Raw genomic sequence first — 21517 nt, forward strand, 5'->3', positions numbered from 1 at the left:
TCTACAAAAGGTGAGACGTATGGAAAGTGAAATAGAAAAAAGTAAAGCATTCAGTGAAGAAAGTTGGCAAAACTATTTCGCAACGCTTGTAGGTGGGTTTGCCATTGAAAGAGAAAACTTATATAATCGATTCCAAAATGAATTAAATGAATTGAAACTGAAACACTCCACAAAGATCCAGCAAATCCAAAATGCTCATGAGCATGAAAATAGAATATTGAAGGAAGAATATTATAGCAACATTCAAACCATGACTAGAGAAATGAAGGAAGAAATTGAAACTCTTAAGTCTCAATCAAGTCAAATTCATGAAGCAAAAAATAATTTGAAGGTTTTTGAGGTGCAAGAAATACAAGTTAGGCAAATATTGAGGAAATACCATGCTAAGTTTTATAAACAAATGGATAAAATTTGCGGGTTTTATCAATATAATTTGGATCTTGAAGAGAGAATTGAATCTTTGGTTGAAGAAGACAAGTACATTAAAGAAAATTTTACATTTGTTAAACACACACATGGCAACAACAGAATATGAATGATAAACAGGAGAGTTCCACTATTATTAAAACATGATATAAATTTATAGTACATGGTGTGACCGTTGGGTTCCACATCCCAAGGTCTCTTGGACTTCCTTAGTATATTCGGCTTCCACACCAACCCTTAGAGGATTAGGTGTCCAACATTCCCCCCCCCTAATCCGAAGGGTTATGTATGAGTTCAAGAAGAGAGCTTTAATACAAAACGTGTAAAAATGCATGGCAGCACTAGGCTGAATGTGCTCTCTGAAATGTTGGTATAAAGGGTGGTGGTTTAAGGATGACCACCAACACTAGAATGCTTAGTGTAGTTCCTAGAACTCTTGCAAGTCTGGCATGAAGCTCAAGTCTTCTGCTAGAGGAAGTGCTTCTGATGTTTTGAAGAGGGAAACCTTCAACCATGAAAGGGAGGTCTCACCCCACATAAAAGGGAGAATTTCAACCTGAAAAGGGAAGTCTCAACCTGTGATAGTTTAAGGATGACCAACAACTCTGGAATGCTTAATGCAATTCCTGGAACTCTTCCAAAACTTGCAAGAAGATGAAGTCTTCTGCTAGAGGAAGTGTCCCCAATTCTTTGAAGAGGTGTCACAAACTGAAGGCATGCTCAGGGGCATCTTTGTCTCTAGCTACAACTTTGAACCTGGTATGGCAGGTTGTGGCTCAGGTTCGCATGATGTGGCTTTGAAGCATGTAGATGACCATCATTTCCCCCCCTGTCAGATAGAAGGTGAGATGATGGAGAAAACTCAACTGCAAGACTGTTCATTACTTTAGAACAAGTTTGGACATATGACTAAAATATCTTCTTGGTTGTTGATGCCCATTGCCAAGAAGCGATCCATCCAAGATGAATATTTGTTCTTGCAGGAGGTTTGTTTCTGAAGCATCTATTTGAAGAAATACTGGTTTTATGATAGTGCTTACATGGATGGAGATCGAAACAGTGATCTTTCAGATGGCCAACTTGGTCGCAGTGTTGGCATTTCACAATATGTTGCTGTGGAAGATGGGCAGAATCTGGAATAGCTGAAGGTGAATTGTCATGAATAAATATAGCATTCTGAAACTAGATGGGCTTTGAGTAATCTAGAATATGAAAGGAAACCTCCTTGTCATATCCAAGACCTGTTCTGTGCTTGTTGTGGACAAGTTCTTCCCAAGATCTGATGATGGGCTTGGGAAATGCAGACTGAATTTTTGCATCTGCATGTAACCTTGCTGCTTTATTGGGCACTGTATCTGAATCAACTTGCTGCTTATGGGAGTCTGTTTCATTGTTCTGAACAGAAACAGGTTCAGAATGATGACTCCTCTGTTTTAATTCTTCTTGCTATAGCTGAGATTCAAGCTCCAAAAATTCTATCTTGTCTTGTGTATACTGCAGATAGGTTTTAATATCACAAAGAGTGTTCTTGTTGATTTTCACTGTATCATGAACTGTGGAGTGTATTACAGTATTTAACAACTCTAATACTTCACCAATTTTATCCATTTTCCAAACAATCAGACCAAAAATGCACTTGTAGAAATAATAATGGTTTTAGAAAATTAATTTGTTAACGCGAAATAATTTGCACTAATGTCTGCTCATGTTCTCACTTCATAGTGTTTTGTGCCTCAATTTCTACACAACAAGCCCAATATTGCTGCCTTAACAGAATGTCCAACTTGACAGGTTTGCAGCCCACAGGCTCTTCTTTTCCAGCAATAACAAGACCCCAACAGAAATGAGATTAGCTTCTATATTTCATCGACCATACACCATATAACACTAACACTCGTGCACAATAGCCTTCAATGCATTCAAAGCAGCATACAGTAGTTCCATCCCATGAAATTTCAATCATCCCCACTCAATTTTGAATAAAACATAAAACAACATAATCCATACCTTTCCGCCTATTCTCCAAGCTCTGCACATTCCCCAAGATTACCTTTATCACAATTGCTCATCGCAGTCCGCATCCGATATGCGACTATCGAAAGCGTTTAAATAACGCTTAAGGCTTTAAATCGGAATCACTCAATCTTTAACGCATTCGCCTTTAAAACCCGGGACACACCACTTTATCGCAATACATAGAAATACACTAGAAAATAAAGGAAAGCCCCACTCCGGTAGCATAAGCCGGACTTCAAAATCCATACACTCGCTTCTATTCATATCGTTGGGTTTGTCTCTCGAAGCCTTTCCACTGCACTGCTTCCCCAAAACTCCGATCTTCGATCTCCCGATCTCCGATCAGTTCTTATTGTTATCGGCTATCGCACCGTCCTTCACACCTGGCCTCTTCCACTTAAAAGTTCCGATCCGACATGACTTACGGACTTGATGGGTTCTAGGTTGCAGTATATAATTCATCGGGTTCGCTCCTAAATCGCATGTCGCATATCGCACTTAGCTCAAGACTGATGTCTCCCTTTGATGTATAGCGATGCGATATTACTTGTTCAACTCTCGTGATTTAATCCTGACTGTTGATCTTCCAGATCCAACGGTTGCTGTGCATCAACTATTCACCTTTCTGCTCTTCTCTTTGCTTATGTTTTATGCTATTTCTTCAACGTTTCACTGTTCACTCTCTCTTGAGTTTTGAATTTGATCCTTCTAATAGATTCAACGATCCATTATGATCCTCCTCTTCATGTATCTCTCTCTGTGTAATTGCCAAACTTCACCTGCACACATCTGGAGCAGCCTTCTTTACAGCTGGCTTCTTTGTTGGGGTAGCTGGTTTAGCAGCCTTGGCTAGCTTGGCAACAGGGGCCTTCATAGACTTGATGGATGGAGTAGCGTTCAATGGATACCAAAAGTTTGAAGCGAAGACCACGGAAACGTTTTAATTCCCAAAGAACCTGGTCAATCAACCAATAGTGGAATACACGTAAACTCACCTTTTCACCAATCCGCGGCTTTCGCACAGTTCCCGAGGTTTAACTTTATTGGGTTCATTCTCCATCATATATTTCAATCCCATGATCTGATGGTTGATATCCTTTCCGTGATCAATCAAACAAGCACAACCATCCTCCGCTGTAGATCTGCACTCACAAGATCCGACGGTCTTCAGCGATTTCAGAAGGAACACTTGCATGATGATTACCCATCTGAAATGGGCGATTTTTCTCTCTCTTCTAGTGGCTATGTGTCGTACGGTGAGTGGAATTGGGTAGACTCACTATATTACCGCTTACCACTTTTTATGCCCCCGAAATACTGTTTCCTGTGAAAATACCACCTTTTTCGCTGGCTATCTTTCGCGTGTCTTCTCCAAGCGATGATCGTTAGATCTATCGATCTATCGATCAGACGAATGTTGCTCCCCTTCATCTTTTGACTCAAAATTGTTGGGCTTTCCGTTGTTCCACTATAAATTTAACACTTCCACCAGTTTATATTGGAGTCATGGTATGGAGGAGCTCCGATACCGGAGTGTGAACCGAAGTGGTAGGGACCGTAGTGTGAACAAGGTAATACTAGAGAGAAGATAATGATATAGTTAAGCTCGACAGACAACACATAGGCTGGGGGAGGTGAGGAGAATGCATGGCATTTGAGTTTCAATAGGATTTCCAAGTTTGAAAGCAAAGAAAGAATGAGGCTGTGGTGCCATTCATGGGTGAATTGATTTCGATTTTTGATGGGACTCTTTCAACTTCTCTGTTATATGAATTTGAGACTGATGCATTCAAGGATTTGAAGACACCTCTTCCAGTGTAGGTATGCTTCCATATTCAAAAGGAATGCTCGTCATTACTAGAGAAAAAATTCAAGGTTTCCTTAGAGGTAATAGACAAATAGGCTTAGATGGCAGAGTCCAGGATTTCATGGGGCAGAGAGCCAAATTTACGTCTTGCATTCCAACCGGATGCAAATAGATTCTGGAAAGTGTATTAAGGTGGTTCACGAAATTCAGGGTATGGTATAACGTTTAACTCTCGACCAACTCATTCGACAACAGAGATCTTACAAAGATGGCAGTCTAGAACAGAGGTACAAGACTGACATGTATAGAAAGGCCACAGAATAACAAGTTCACAAAAACAAGTGGCTCATACTTGAGCAGGGTAGGAGATCGCCCGCTCTGATACCATGTTAAACACACACATGGCAGCAATAGAATATTAATGATAAACAGGAGAGTTCCACTATTATTAACAAATGATATACATTTATAGTACATGGTGTGATCGTTGGGTTCCACATCCCAAGATCTCTTGGACTTCCTTAGTCTATTCGGCTGCCACACCAACCCTTAGAGGATAAGTTGTCCAACAACATCAATTCTTGAATGGGAAACACAACTTCAGCCTAACAACTTTTCAAAAGTCTCTAAAATGGACAAAAGACTAATGTATGCTTCTTTTAATCAATGAAATTCTAGGACAAAGAAATCAAAGAATGCATCAAAAGGACCACTAAACAGTGTCAGTTAGTATGGGAGATGGGAATAGATTTTACATAAGAATTCGATTTATCAAGATCCAAACCATTAAAATAAGAAAACCCTGAGTCAATGAAACATCATCTCAAATACAATGACACTTTAATTTCCTTCCATCACTTTAATTTCTTAATGGATGCATCTGGTACCTAATTCTTAACTTTATTCATGTTTATCTTTGGCTGAATATTAGGGCATTCTCTTAAACACTCATTAGGATATGTCACACTTTATTTTCTATATCAAAGCAAATTACTTTATGTTTTGTGATTTCATATCTATTTCACAGTGAAGTGTGATATTCAAATGATAGTGCACTAGATTGTTCTTGTTTTCGAGATAGCTTCTTTTCAAGTGATTTATTTCTCAAATTACATGCAAACATATTTTTGCAACAAGACTTGTATTTCCCAATCAATTTTGTAAGTTAAAGAACAAAACTCGAAGTTGAATGCATATTAACCTATGACATTGATTTTCTATCATCGCTTTAATTTCTTAATGCATGTATCTGGTACTCAATTTTTAACTTTATTCATGTTTATCTCTAATTGTATGCTAGGATATTCAGTTACACACTTCACATGATATCTTACATCTTTTTTTTTTTCCCTATCCACGGGGGCTTCACTCAATGAACCTCTAACATGTCACATGCGTTCATGGCATACTAAACAAGACCCCCAATTTGACTACATATTGGAAAATAACTTTAAAAATAACATTATTTAACCCCCTACCAATATGAACCCAATACATCTTCCCAATTAAAAAAAACCCTACTTTCACTAGATCTTGTAGGTATCCATTTTTTCATTAACATTTTTATACCCCTTTGTATTTTTTCATTAAATTTGAGCTCCATTTTTTATACCTACCAATATAAAAACCCTTTACCCCATATTTATCGACCGTTATTATGTCATTTTTTCCTCAATATATATCCCCCAATATGAACGCATGTGGTATGGTATTTCTCCCCCAGTGAATCCCTCGTATTTTCATCAAAGCAATTTATTATTTATTCTGTGGTTGCGTGTCTATTTGATAGTGAAGCCTGAATTCAAACTATGGTGCACTTAATCATTCTTATTTTCAACAAAAGTTCTTTGGAAGTAACTTATTTCTGACATTACATGCAAATATATTTTTGGAACAAGATTTGTATTTCCCAATCAAATTTTGAAGTGAAAGCTTTTTGTAGAACAAAACTTTGAGTTGAATGTGTATTGAGCTATCACATTGATTTGTTGTCATCACTTTAATTTCTTAATGGATGTATTTTGTACTCAATTGTTAACTTTATTCATGTTTATCTCTAACTGAATAAAAGGATATTTTGTGCAACACTTTTTAGGATATCTTGCAGTTTATTTTCTGTGTCAAAGAAAATTGTTACATGTTATATGATTGCATATCTATTTGATACTGAAGTCTAATATTTAAATGAAAATTCACTTATTTATTCTCCTTTTGAAAAATAAAATATTTTCAGGTAATTTATTTTTGGCATTAGATGCAAATATAATTTTTTGAAAAAAAATTGTAATTAAGGAAAATAAATATGCTACAAAGATATGGATTTTAATCGTTCCTCCTCTTTCTTCCTAAGTGTGGCATATGCATTGCTTTGCATTTTAGCAAAACGTTGAAAATAAAAAGGTGGTGAATGTTGAAAAAAGCGGCAAGAAAATCTTAGTTTAACTTTGCCTTGGTTAATCTAGAGAAAATTCAAATTTCCATTTCAGTAGAAATCACGAAGGTAGTTAATTGAGGTGACATGGATTTTGTGTCTCAGTTAATTCAAGTTGGAGGCCTTGAGTTCAAATAAGCATGAGTGATTGCTAATTTGTAGCAATCTAATTTAGTTAAGTTGAGTTATTGTTAGTTAAACTAGTTCTAACTATTACAGGAACTAGTGGAAGGTAAATTTATGCAATGTGACTTCAGTCACACTCAATGATCATATAGATAACTAATCAATCAACCCAAAATAATTTTTGCATGTAGAGAATTTGAGTTACCCTGTTGAGATGGAGTTTCCAAGGTAGTATACTATCAGTTGTAGACTATTCCAATGTGCAAAGGTGGTGCATGCAATCAGAGATCAAACCTTATTGATTGCGCAATTAATTGAGGGAAAAATCCCTAAATAATAGGGGCTAATTCTTCAAGGAACAACACAAGGAAATATGGGATTGGAGGGCTTGAAAATTAACTAAGTGTTGGCCAGAGTCAATCAGTCTCGCAAAGTGATAGACTATACACTTGAAGGTTGTGCTCAGGCTTGAGAAAGCATATGTATTACATCTTTATTCTTTGATTAATGCAATATAGATAGGAGGGGTTTTGAGAAGCTTATTTCACCTAGATAAATCGTTGTGTATGTGTGATGTTTTGTATTGCATGTTTATGATTTGTGTTCTAGATTGTGAATTGACTTCCGAAAAGCAGTAGAGTAGGTTTGTGTCTTATGGTTTAGAAAATTTTATGAGCGGTTACAAATCTACATCATAATTTCTATATGGTACCAGAGTAGGATTCACACTAGAGCAAAAATTTCAAACTTGGTTATCAGTAGAATTGAGTTTGTAGTTCAGTGTCGCAAGATCTCTTCAGAGTTGGAAAGATGAACTTCAATGGGTTGAGGCTAGAGTATGCCTTGGAAGGTGACTCTAATTTCATCACATGGAGGGGGTATTGGATGAAAATGGATTGTTGGAATATGTCAAGATATACATTCCACAACCACCTTCAATAGATGTCCAAGACCTTGCTCAATGGAAGAAATATGTAGCCAAAGCGAGGAGAATAATGTTGGATGGAGAACGGGATCACATTGTCTCAAATCTCCATGAAAAAGATACTTTGTTCGCAATGTGGAAAGCACTAACATAATTGTTCAAGAACGGCAGTGACCACTAGAAGTTGGCGCTCAAGGATAAACTTCAAAATATCAAGATGCATAAGAATGAATCCATACATTAGTAGTTGAGCTGGTTCGAACAATGTCATGATGAACTTGGTAGGGTTGGTGTTAATGTAGCAGAGGATGATTTCGTAAGCCTAACCCTACTAGGGCTTCCCAAGAGCTGGCACAACTACAAATATTTGGTGAATGGGATGGGGGGGGGGGCTACCAAATTGGGAATGCTTATGGTTTGATTTGGTATAGGAGGAAATAAGGTGATATACCAGAGATGGGACTTCATCCAAGGGCGAGGATGAAGAAACCTTTGCATTGGCTAGAAAGGAAAAGAAAGATAAAGGGAAGAAATATCAATCCAAATCAGAAGCCAGTCAAGGGGGCAAGAAGAAAGACTTGTCCAAAAATAAATGCTTCAATTGTCATGAATTCGGGCACTATGCCACAAAGTTTCCACACAAAATCACAATCAAGAAGACCTCAAAAGGAGCAACAGGTGAAGCCTTGGCCTCACAGTTCGAGCTTGACTTTACTCTCATTGAATTCATGCCCAACAGTGTGATGGGGAGTGTTTGGTACTTGGACAGTGGTGCCTCGTTCCACATGGCGGGGAATAGAGATTTTTTCAGTGATTTGGAGGAGAAATATTTGTAAATGCATATCAAGATGGGGGATGATGGAAGGTATAGCATGACTGGGATTGGTATAATTACCTTTTAGAGGGATTTAGGCTCCCCCCTTAGTTTCAAGGATGTCATGCTCGTTCCAGGCCTAAAAACAAATCTCATCTGTGTTGTAGTTTTGGAAGACCGTGGTTATGATGTGGTCTTCAGAAAAGGAAAGGAATTCCTAAGACATATAGCCATAGGACAAGTGAAGTAAATTGGGGTTTGTGTGAAGAACCTATATAAGCTAGATGTGGAAGACTATGTTGCATTAAGCACTAAGGTATAAAAGGTGCAGAGTCGTGATGTTGTTGAACTATGGCATATAATACTTAACCATTTTCATCATGGCACCCTGAATATTTTGCAGCAAATAACCACAGGCATCCCCAAAGGATCACTTGAGCAGCAAGATGTATGCAAAGGATGTACCTTGGGGATGTACACAAAATCCACTTTCCATGATTGGGAAAACAAAGCACTTGCAATCCTTGAAAGGATCCACTCTTATGTTTGTGGACCTTTCTCAACATCCTCCACTGCCAGGCACAAATATTTTTTTTATCTTTGTAGATGATTTCTCACAGAAGTGTTGGATCTTCTTCATGTAGAAGAAAGATCATACATTCTCCAAGTTCGTTGAATTTAGGGAACTAGTTGAGAAAGAAACCAGCAAGATGGTGAAGGCTCTCAGGAGCGATAATGGAGGTGAGTACATGTCAAATGAATTTAAAAATTTATGTGCAAAAGAATGCATTCAACAGGAGTTGACAACACCCCACAACCCATAACATAATGGGGTGGTTGAGAGAAAGAACTGTAACATTGTGGGAGTCATGATGGCTATGTTGCATGACCAAGGCCTACCACTAAATTTATGGTCATATGCATGCAAAACAATGGTCTATTTGTAGAACCAATGTCCTCATCGAATTCTAGGCATGATCACACTAGAGGAGGATTTCTTGGAGAGAAAGTCTAATGTGTCACACTTCAGGACTTTTGGACCCTCTGTTTATTGCTATGTCTCCAAAGAATTAAGAAAGAAGCTTGAGCCAACAACAGAGTTGGGGGTATTTGTGGGGTACATAGAAACTCCTCACAGCTACCAAGTATACTTTCCATCCCTCAGAATGACAATTATACGAAGGGAGGTGAAGTTTTATGAGGAGAAAGAAATGCAGTTCTCTCTTGAGAAGGAGCTTCAGATTCCACCAGGTGAGGAGATTTTAGCTCCAAAGGAGGAACCTCAGGGAGTTGTTGAGTGTTAGGTTGTGTTATATTCTTTCCATGACTAGCCGACGTAGTTAACCGGGGGGTTAGAAGGGGGTCAGAGCCCCCGCTTTGTTTCGTTGGTTGTGTAGCGCTGGGGGGTGTCACAGGGGGTTTGAGGGGTGTAGGTAACCCCACTTTATGGGTTCCGGCACAGCACCCTGGAAAATTTTGTTTTTGGACCCTATATTAGGTTGGGCGGACCTACCTATGGTTTTGTGCATGATTTTTCGCACATGGTTTTGGACGTGATGGTTTTCGGTCCATGGTATTGGATGCTTTGGCATGTATAAATATGTATTGTAACATTGAAAGGAAAATAATGAAAAATAAAGCTAGTAGTCCCGGTTTTGGGATCTAGGGGAAAATCTCTGTGTATATGTGTTTTATGTGTTATGCTCTCGCATTGTTTATTTTATGTGTTCTAGAATCGTATGCAGGTAATTTCTGTACGAGGTTAAAACCTACATTTGGTATCAGAGCTGTTTTGTCTTCAAGGGGACACCTTTGTTGCTAAGGGGTTTCGCTCGGGCCTGTGGTAGACCCTGTTCAATGGGAGATCTTTGAGATCGATTCTAGTGGTAAAAGAAGATGGCAAGCAATGGAAAGATAGAGATCTAGAAATTTAATGGTCAGAGTTTTGAGTTGTGGAAACTCAAGATGGAGGATCTGTTGGTGGATAAAGATTAGTGGATCGTGGTATATCCGGGTACTAAACCAACGGGAGTGTCTGATGAAGAATGGAAGAAGTTGGATTGGAAGGCAAAGAGCACAATACGATTGTGTGTCTCAGATTCAGTATTGCTAAATGTATCAGGGGAAGCTAGGATGAAGGCTTTGTGGGACAAGTTAGGGACTTTGTACCAATCTAAGTCTCTGGTGAATAAACTGTTCCTACGGAAAAATCTGTATAACCCGAGGATGAAAGATGGAGACTCGGTGACAAAGCATCTGAATGCATTTAATATTGTGGTAAGTTAGTTATTATCTGTTGATATTAAAATTTTAGATGAAGATAAGTGCATCAGTTTGTTATGTTCTCTACCACATTCATGGGATAGGCTGGTTATTGCAATAGGTAGCAATGCAACTGCCTTGCATTTTGATGAAAAAGTCTCATCCTTACTGACAGAGGAAATGAGACGGAAAAATATGGAGAGCCAGAATGGTGATGCCTTGTCTGTACGAGGACGGTCCCAGAACAGAAAAAAAATTAAGTCATCGAGTGGGAGTTCTAAATCTCCAAGAAAACCTGTAAAGATGGTGTGCTAGAAATGCGGAAAGGAAGGGCACTATAAAAGGGACTGTAAATCTAAAGCTCCTGATAAAGGAAAGGGATCTGATGATGCTCCTTCTGCAAAGGCGAAAACCACCTCAGATGAAGGTGGGGATGTGTACTTGGCTTCTCCAAGTACACATGTAGATCATGAGGCATGGTTGATTGACTCAGGTGCATCCTTTCACTTCACTCCCCATACAGAGTGGTTCTATGAGTATGAGAAATATGATGGTGGTGATGTCTTCTTGGGGGATGACAAGAAGGCTAGAATCGTTGGTTGCGGAAAAGTAAAGTTGAAGTTGCAAGGTGAAAGGGTTAGAACACTTCCGGGTGTTCTTCATATTCCTACATTAGCCAAAAATCTGATTTCTGTAATCAAGCTAGATGATGCAGGTGTAAAAACAGTGTTCGAGAAGGATACCTGCAAGATGGTTCGGGGGGCACTGGTATTGATGCAGGGAGTTCGAATTGGAACTCTGTACAAGCTGCAAGGTAACACTGTTGTTGATGGGTGCAACAGTTCCATGGTTCCTAAAAGTGGAGCAGAAAATCTAGTGGTCTCTGGAGAGAAGACCATGCAGTGACATCAAAGGCTTGGACATATTGGAGAAAAGGGCCTTCAAATACTTCATGGTAAAGGTATGAGTAGTAGCTCTCTAGATTTTGATTTCTGTGAAAATTGTGTATATGGGAAGCAGAATCAGGTGAGTTTCCCCTCTGGTGGTAAGAGGGTGAAATAGTTAGATCTTGTGCACAGTGATGTGTTTGGATCTATGAAGGTTCCATCACTAGATAAGTCTATGTACTATGTATCATTTATAGATGACTTCTCAAGGAATACATGGATATATTTCCTTAAGAAGAAATCTGAAGTCTTTGACAAGTTTAAAGAATTTAAGGCTCTGGTGGAAAACCAGACAGAGAAGAAGATAAAGGTGTTGAGGACAGATAACGGTGGAGAGTTTTGCAGCAAGGAATTTGAAGAATTCTATAAGAAGTGTGGTATAGCACAGTATAAAAGTACTCCATACACACCTGAGCAAAATGGCGTTGCAGAAAGAATGAACAAGACGTTGATGGAAAGGGCAAGAAGCATGCTCAGTGGTGCCGGGTTAGGACATGAATTCTGGGCAGAGGCGGTGGATACAACATGTTACCTGGTCAACAGGTCACCTTCATTAGCGTTGGAGGATAAGACTCCACAAGAGGTATGGACTGGTAAGAAACCCTCTCTTTCACATCTGAGGGTATTTGGATGTGATACATATGTACATGTTCCAAAGGAGAAACGAACCAAGTTGGATAGTAAATCTAAAAAGTGCATCTTTATTGGGTATAAGGATGGTTTAAAGGGTTATAAGCTTTGGAACTCGGTAACAAGGAAGGTTGTGTGCAACCAAGATGTGGTGTTCATAGAGGTAAAATATGTTATTAAACATGAAGCCCAACCAAAGGAACCTGAGAGGATAGAGTTTGAGCTTAAGGAGGAAGAATCAGACTCTACAGTAGAGGAGGAATCAAAAGATAAAGAACCACAAACTTCGGGTGTGAGAAGATTAGTTCGAGAAAGAAGGCAGCCAGAAAGGTATAGTCCATCTGCTTTCTATTCAACTTTTTCTTTATCTATGACTGATGATGATCCCAGAACTATGAAGGAAGCAGTAGATTCAGAGGATGGAAAACTCTGAAAAGAGGCCATGGTTGATGAAATGGCATCTTTGCACAAAAATGAGGCTTGGGATCTGGTGGAGTTGTCGGCTGGAAGGAAACCCATTGGCATCAAATGGGTGTTCAAGAAGAAGACAAATGCAAAAGGAAAAGTGGAGAAATGCAAAGCTCAGTTGGTAGAAAAAGGTTATTCCCAAGTGTATGGAATTGATTTTGGTGATGTTTTTTCTCTTGTTGCCAAGGTAACTTCTATTAGGTTACTTTTATCTGTTGCTGCTGCTTTTTATTTTGAGGTAGAATAGATGGATGTGAAGACAACATTTCTTCACGGGGATTTGGAAGAGGAAATCTACGTGAAGCAACCTGAAGGCTTTGCGGTGAAGGGTAAGAGAGAACTGGTATGCAAGTTAAAGAAGTCTCTGTATGGGTTAAAAGAGTCACCAAGGATGTGGTATTAGAAATTTGATACATTTATACGGGGACTTGGATTCACCAGAAGCAAAGCAAATCACTGTGTGTATTTTAAATTAATTGGTGACCGTGTTATTTATCTGGTCTTGTATGTGGATGATATGTTACTGGTTGGAAATGCCAAAGAAATTATCCAGGATTTGAAGACCCAATTGTCCTCCAAATTCGACATGAAAGATCTTGGTGCTGCAAACTATATTTTGGGCATGGAAATTAAAAAATATCGGGCAAAGAGGAAGCTCTAGTTAAACCAGAGGAAGTATGTTGAGACAATACTACAGAGGTTTAATATGCAGGATAGTAAACCGGTGAAGGTTCCTATTCCTATAGGTGTGAAGTTATCTGCTGAACAGTGTCCCAAGACACAAGAAGAGGAAGAGGACATGTCCCGTGTTCCATATGCAAGTGCAGTCGGTAGCCTAATGTATGCAATGGTCTGTACTAGACCAGACATTGCACATGCAGTGGGAGTATTAAGTAGGTTTATGTCAAAACCAGGGAAGGATCACTGGACAACAGTGAAGCAAGTTTTCAGGTATTTGCGTGGCACTAGTGATTATGGTTTGTGATACCAAGGAAGACCAGGATTGGATAGAGTGTTGGATATTCGTGGCTTTGTTGATGCAGACTGGGCTGGAAATCTGGATCAGAGAAGATCTACAAGTGGGTATGTGTTTAACCTATTTGGAGGTGCAATCACTTGGATGAGTAAGAAACGCTCTGTAGTGGCACTATCAACTACAGAGGTAGAATACATGGCAACCACTTGTTAGGTTCCTATACCAATAGGAGTCATAATTTTAAATGACTAAGGTTAAGCCTTGTAATATTGTACATACTTTTTCTTTCTGCAAATGTTTTCCATATTAAAAAAAATAAAAAAATGTAAAGAGGGTATGTCCTTAAAGAATAATCAAAGGACAAAAAGAATGAGAAGGTCAAAAAATGAAGATATATGAACCCCAAAAGAAAAAAAGAGACCATGAAAGTGTGCAAGTCAAAATGCCACTACTATTTACTTTTATGCATATTAGATGATTGTGTGCAGCTTCTGACTCATGCCACAATCCATGATAGTCAAATTGTTTAAACTTGGTTGTTTCATGTTTTAAATTTTATGTTTATAGTTAGAGAATAAAATCTGACCAAACAGTGTAATCTTGGCAGATCATTAGATAGGTAGAGTAAATAAAAGGAGCTCATCAGTTTAATCTGAGCCCTTGGATGATATAAGGTTAGAATTAGATAGTTTTCTATGTAAAGAAAAATATTGATAAGGGTTTGCTAGCCTAAATGCACCCAAATAAAGTGAAGGAAAAATGTTAGGGTAAGTAGTAGAAAGGTTGTAGAAACATCATGTGTCTACACAAAAAGCACTTATGTCATTGTTCCAAATGCATCTTTAAAATATGCATAAGTGGTAAACAAAGCAAAGGCAATGGTTCATAATATGATTTATTTAACATCCCCGTCATTCATTTTAACCCCTGTAACACTTACTAATTTCCCTTTCATAATAAAAATATTAATACCTATAGTTCTTTAAGTCAAAGAGACTCAGAGCATTTCTCTGACTTTTGGTGGGACTAGACCCCCGGCTTGATGACTTAAGAAGAAAAGGTGTTAAATTCCCTTGCAATTCATTCATCCCCCTCACAAAACCCCTTTTCCTAAGGTTGAATCCTTTTGCCTAGGAAAACCCCTTAATAAACATATTTTATGAAAAAACCCACCAAAGACATTTATCCTAAGTACTAAGTGTATGAAAAGCGCATAATATGTTTTATACCTAAGTACAATACCCCTTCTGCTCATTTCACCTCATATTAACTTCTTTTAAATATGTAAAATTCCCGAAAAACTCATTGGCCCGTATTTATTTAACTCCTTTATATAAGATAACCCCACCCCTTAGTTTATTTTATAAACTATATGACTACCCCATATCCCACAAAATATATTAAAACCCCGCCCTCAGTCCTTAATCCTATATTAAAGTGCCCCAATGAGATTAAGTTTTAATTTAATCCTATATCACTGCCGATTAGACCCATGGGCCCCTCGTAAACTTTTTGCGTAAATCGTCGTGCAACTCCATCGCCCAACTCTCATTGATTGTCCCTTCCCCACATCCAACAACACACAATCATATCAGTTGCGCCCGATGACCGAACAATAACCGCCCGATAAAGTGGTTTTCCTCCCGATCCCTGATGCTGTGTGTCAAACGATGTATGGCATCGGGCGACCTCTCCTGAATACCGCTTGCACCACAAAAGCAGTGCGATGAACTCATAAAAACACTCCCTCGTGTAACTGAAAAAACTGCCCACTGTTCATCAATTAATGAACCGGCAAAAACGATGCTTTTTCTATATAAACCCAATTACCCCTATTTTCACTCTTTCCACGCATTTGCTATTGAAAACTCAGAAATCCGTTGCTACCCCTGCAAACAGCGAATTTTCTCACAGACCTCTACCATTGCTCCATAGACGTTGCAGACAACCCATCTCATTCATCAGTCCATACCAAAAACGTACGAACCTCTGCAGCTACCACCAATCACCATTTACAGTAAATTTCAGGGAATTCCAGGTATTTAACCGTGGAATACCAACTCCATTGTCAAATTCAAAGTAAATACACCCTCATAACATTGGTAATTAAGTAAAAAAAAACAAATTTGCTTTAATTTTTAACACTCTGAACCTAAACCCTCTACTAAACCTCTGGTTGCCCAAAAAGAACACAAATACCAACGAAACTCAAATCCACAAGAACTGAGTATGGCTGCCCCAATTACAATGGATGTGAGACCCATCTCTACACCCCATCTAGACCTGGACCACCTTCCCCTAGCTAATAGGGACTTCCAAATAAAAGATACCACTGCCCTAGAACCCCTCCTCAAAGTGCATTGTCAAAGCAGAGACAGATACCTTAACCATGCTGATGACATTGGCCTTTGGGAGTCAAATTTGCCCAAATACCAGTTCCCCCAAGTTCACATTTTCCCAGAAATTGTTCATATGTGCTATGCATGCTATGTCCCCAGCCATAGAATAGTAATGTCTCATGACCAAAAGGTTCTATTCACCATCACAGCAGAGTCTATAAATGAAATGTTGAACTTCCAACCAGGACCAAACCTAACTCCACTCTCAATTGGAGACCTATTGGACTAGTATCCCAAGCTAAGCCTTGCAAAATTAGCCCAATTATTCCAAACCTTCATTAGAGAAGAAAAATACATCCCTAAGGGCCCCCTCCATATGTAGCAGCTATTTTCTCTCCATGGGGCCAGAACATTGTAGCCATGATATCATGTATTTTGGGTTACACCACAAGTGAGTACATTGATGAAATTATTCTTGCTTTTATGACCATTTATACCCCAGGGCAACCTCCTGCAACTATATATGAATTTGCCACATTCATAGCTAATAGAATCCATGAGAAATTCACAAGAATGGGGAATGAGAGGGTGTTCAAATACTCCTCTATATTATACCATCTATTTCTGTATTACTAGTGAGAGAAGTTTCCCTTTACCCTCCAAAAGCTTGACACTAGGGGCCAGCCCAGATCAATTATTTTTTGGACCCCACTATTCCATGAGTTTGAGTCACCCTATACATATTCCGACTTTATAGATTCTTTTGTGCATCTAGTAATGACCATGCTCACGGGGAATCCTCCACCTAGGATAAGCCCAGAGATAAAGAGAGTCCTCCAGCTTTCCAAGCAGACCAAAGTGGGTGATTGGTACCTTTACCAAAACCACACAGAAATCAAAATATATGGTTGCTTGCTTACACCATATAAGTTGCCAAGATACCTCGAGGTTGTTTGCCTTAGAGTATTACAGACAAATCATCAATATAGATGAAGTAAACTTTGTCAATGCCAAGAAGAAGGCCAATTTCAAAATCAAAGACCAGCTAGGCCCCTTCATATGCAATTCCAGAGAGACAGGGAAAGAGGTAGACCTAATCCTGCAAAGAATGAAATTCCAAAGGAGCTTTGTATGGAGATATGACCCTTTGGAGTTCATTACCAAGAAAAGGAAAAAGGTCAAGTTAGGACCTTTTATCCACCACCCCATACCAAAAATAGAGGCATATGCAAATCAAACAGAATGGGTGGAGGGTACTTTAGTAGAAAGAGACAACACAAGTGTAGATGTAGAAAATGCTATGATTGATTCGGAAAAGCAGCTTGATGAGAGCTCTTTTTTGTAGGTACCAGAAGATAAAGAAAGAACCAAGAGCACCCCTCCAGTCACGCAGAATCCTCAGAATGAGGAGAAAATACCAAAAGGAAACAGAGAGGGAGCTTCCACATCAGGGATGGACACCTCAAATTTGCAACAAGAAACAAGCAAGAGGCAAAGGCTTAATCTAGCCTCTAAACAAGAATACATAGAAGATTTGGCACAGGAGACCAATACAAAGGTAACAAAAGCAGGCCTCCCACTCCATCTGAAGGCATGCAAGAGCATTCCACATCACAGACTCATATTTTGGAAAGGCAGCTTAGTGTGGAAGTATCTTCCTTTAGCAGGCCTACTGACAAAGACTAGGACATCAAGGAAAGTTACAAGGAAATCAAAATGAGAAATGAAAGGCTCAAAGCCCAAACCTATGCTCAGTACCTAAAGCTAACTCCCACCAATAAAACAAGGCTAATGTCAGCCTTTGATATAAAAGAAGGAAAGCTACAGATGTCTTTTATTAAACCTACAACACAGCAAACCAAGACAACATCTGATTTCAAAAAGGTGGACTTTGAAGTGTTGGCAAGGGATATTCATCCCATAGACCAGATTGAACTGCACAAATAGGCTGGAGAGATGATATACTCCACCTTGACAAGTAAAGCCATAGCTGCCCATCAACTACAGAACTCTTTGAACAACATTTCTGCACAATTTTAGTTAGAGAAGGCCTCCTCACAGGACAAGGATACAAGGATCTAGTCCTTAGAGGACTTAGTGATTGAATTGGGACACGATCCCAAGGATATAAAAGATACAGAGCAGTTGATAAAGAAGAAGAGCGATGATATTGATGCATTGAAGAAGCAATTGAAACTTCCCCAACTACAACATCCTCAAACGATGGAAGTTTTGGAAACCCAACAGAGTCATGGGGAGTTGATGGAATTGGTCCTAAAGCTCAATGACCAACTAAAGGAAACCGAGAAGGAATTGGATAATTTAATCCAATTGAAACAAACTGACATTGCATCAACTTCTGCAGATGTCATCCCCACAGTGTCTACAATAGTACCTTCTACACTGGAAGCTTCACTGGCACCAACAGCTCCACCTGCCACAACACTGCCAGTAACAGCAGAATCTACAACAGCAGCAGGTACATCAGGAGAGAAAACAACAAAATTGGTTAAATCCATGGAAGAGATGTCTATCTAGGTTACAGAAATAAACAAGCTAAGGGAAAAGGTGGCAAGTTTAGAAATAGACTACAAACTTGCCTAGCTTAAGAAAAAATTTGAAGCACAAAAGGCCCAAAGGATGAGTGAAAGAATCAAAGTCTTAGAAAAAGACTTAACACTGGAAAAGCCCCTTGGGCAAACCAAGGAAATGTTGTCAGCTAATATCATTGACTCTATCAATGATATTTGGCCATCAATTCAAGTTATTTTTGAGCAGACAGAATTAGTAAAGATAGCCACAAAAGCTATGTAGAGAGTAAAGGAGGAATTGGGAGATAAGCCCGAGGATGCCAATAAAATCATCCATTTCCTCAACAGTAAAAACAGATATGAACGCCAAGAGCTGAACATAGAAGATAGAACTGGGACCATTTTGGAAATAAGGAAAGTCCTTTCTAAAAGGAACCTTATGCTTAATCTGGAAGAAAAGTGCCATAACATGCAGGTAACCATTGACAGGTTCATGACTAAATTCCAAATTTTGAGGGAGAAAGGTCTGCCCAGTCCTGTGGTTATCAATGACAAAATCATGACACAGTTGGACTATGGCAATAGACTCAGACAGTTGGCTAAGGAACAAGCTGGCACTTCATCCATAAAATCACTGCCAACAGGAAAAGTTTTGTACAATACCTTTGAGAACTTGTTTTTTCTTGAGCATGAGATAAAACACTTATTCCTCACCAAGCCCAATTTTGCCAAGTATACTGAAGCTGACGAAATCTATAGGAGGATGATGAATGTAAAATTATCTGATGCAGAATGGTGGGAGACAATGACCGATTTACTGTAAGAAAGTCACAGTAAAAAGGTTACCATACTGTGAAAGATCAAACAACAAATTGAATAGGTAAAGACAGGTCAGCAGGTCAAAGAGTATCAGGGTCAAAGAGTATCAGTTGAAAGATAAAAGTTGAAGAAGATTCCAGTGTGAAACACCACAACTGCAAGCCAGCACAAAGGGCTACAAATCCAACCATAAAAGCCAGCAGTACCAAATAAAAAGGGACAACATGAAATAGTTCAATAGTTGTCTCTATCTTCTAGCAAGAAGATATTTGTATTTCCTAGAATAAATCTCAAGTTTGTTTTGAGATATTTTGTAATAATTTTTGTATAAGTACTTCATAATTCAAAGTATGTAGGTGTGGATTCTTAGACATTTCTATAGATTTTCTTGGTCAAAGACTATAAGCTATTGTATCACTGTTGGACCAGCAAGCTGGATTAATGAATAAAGTCAAGACATTTCACTGGATTCATGTGTAGTACGAAGTACAGACAAGTATTCTCTTTTGTGTTGTTACCTTTCTTTAAGTGTTTTTCCATGAACTTTAATGTATCTGAAATCTTAGTGATATAATATGGAATGACATCTCAGAATTTTCTTCACTGCACTCTGTTTTAACTATCATGCATTTTAATGTTTTCTGCTAATTGTCTAAGTTAAGGAATTATTGATTGCTCCTTAGTTTAGGTAGTTTCCATTTAATCTATAGTAAAGGATTCTTAATTGCCCTTTACTCATGATTACCCTTTGTTCTTCATTTTGACCCCGGTCTGAGAATTCTTAAGTGCTCTCTCACCTTGGTTAAGATCATTTCACCCATCAAACCTAAAGACCTGTATTTCACTCTACTAGCTTGCCCTTTGAACACTCCCTTTAATGAGTTAATCCCAGTTCTGCTGACCTTCTTTGACTCCATAGCCCAATGGTCCAGAAACTTCATTCTATCCATCTATTTTAAGGATTCCACCATCCAACCTTCAATACAACTCAAAACCCCCGAACTTTAAGAACTAGCCTAAAATCCCAGCAAACAAAGCTAAATCATATAGAGAGAGCCCTCTCTGAGTCATAGGTTGGCTAGAGCCTATACTTAAAAGATTGGTTTGTGGTTACCTTGGTCTTTTCCTTCTTTTGATAAATTCTAGGGAAAAATTCTGAGTGATAACACCACTCATGCAAGCAAGGAAGCAGTTTGGTTGCAGAGATTGTGTTCAAGTATGGGGTTAGTACAGGGAGCTATAAGGATAGACTGTGACAAGCAAAGTGCAATTTTCTTAGCAAAGAACCCTACATATCATTCAAAGACAAAGCACATAGAAGACAAAAGGTGTTGCTGGTAAAGGTGGACACTTTGAAGAATACTACAAATGCATTGACAAAATCTGTGAACTCTAAGAAGTTCTCTTGGTGTAGAGAAACAATGGGCGTTGCAGGGCTGGATAAATGACTAAGCTCTCCTGTGGAAAACCAGACAGAGAAGAAGATAAAGGTGTTGAGGACAGATAACGGTGGAGAGTTTTGCAGCAAGGAATTTGAAGAATTCTATAAGAAGTGTGGTATAGCACAGTATAAAAGTACTCCATACACACCTGAGCAAAATGGCGTTGCAGAAAGAATGAACAAGATGTTGATGGAAAGGGCAAGAAGCATGCTCAGTGGTGCCGGGTTAGGACATGAATTCTGGGCAGAGGCGGTGGATACAACATGTTACCTGGTCAACAGGTCACCTTCATTAGCGTTGGAGGATAAGACTCCACAAGAGGTATGGACTGGTAAGAAACCCTCTATTTCACGTCCGAGGGTATTTGGATGTGATACATATGTACATGTTCCAAAGGAGAAACGAACCAAGTTGGATAGTAAATCTAAAAAGTGCATCTTTATTGGGTATAAGGATGGTTTAAAGGGTTATAAGCTTTGGAACTCGGCAACAAGGAAGGTTGTGTACAACCAAGATGTGGTGTTCATAGAGGTAAAATATGTTATTAAACATGAAGCC

The sequence above is a fragment of the Pinus tabuliformis genome, chromosome 3_1 (genome assembly GCF_031772625.1).
Source record: "Pinus tabuliformis cultivar Carrire ecotype Pingquan chromosome 3_1, CPIR1, whole genome shotgun sequence".
NCBI classification, from domain to species: domain Eukaryota; kingdom Viridiplantae; phylum Streptophyta; class Pinopsida; order Pinales; family Pinaceae; genus Pinus; species Pinus tabuliformis.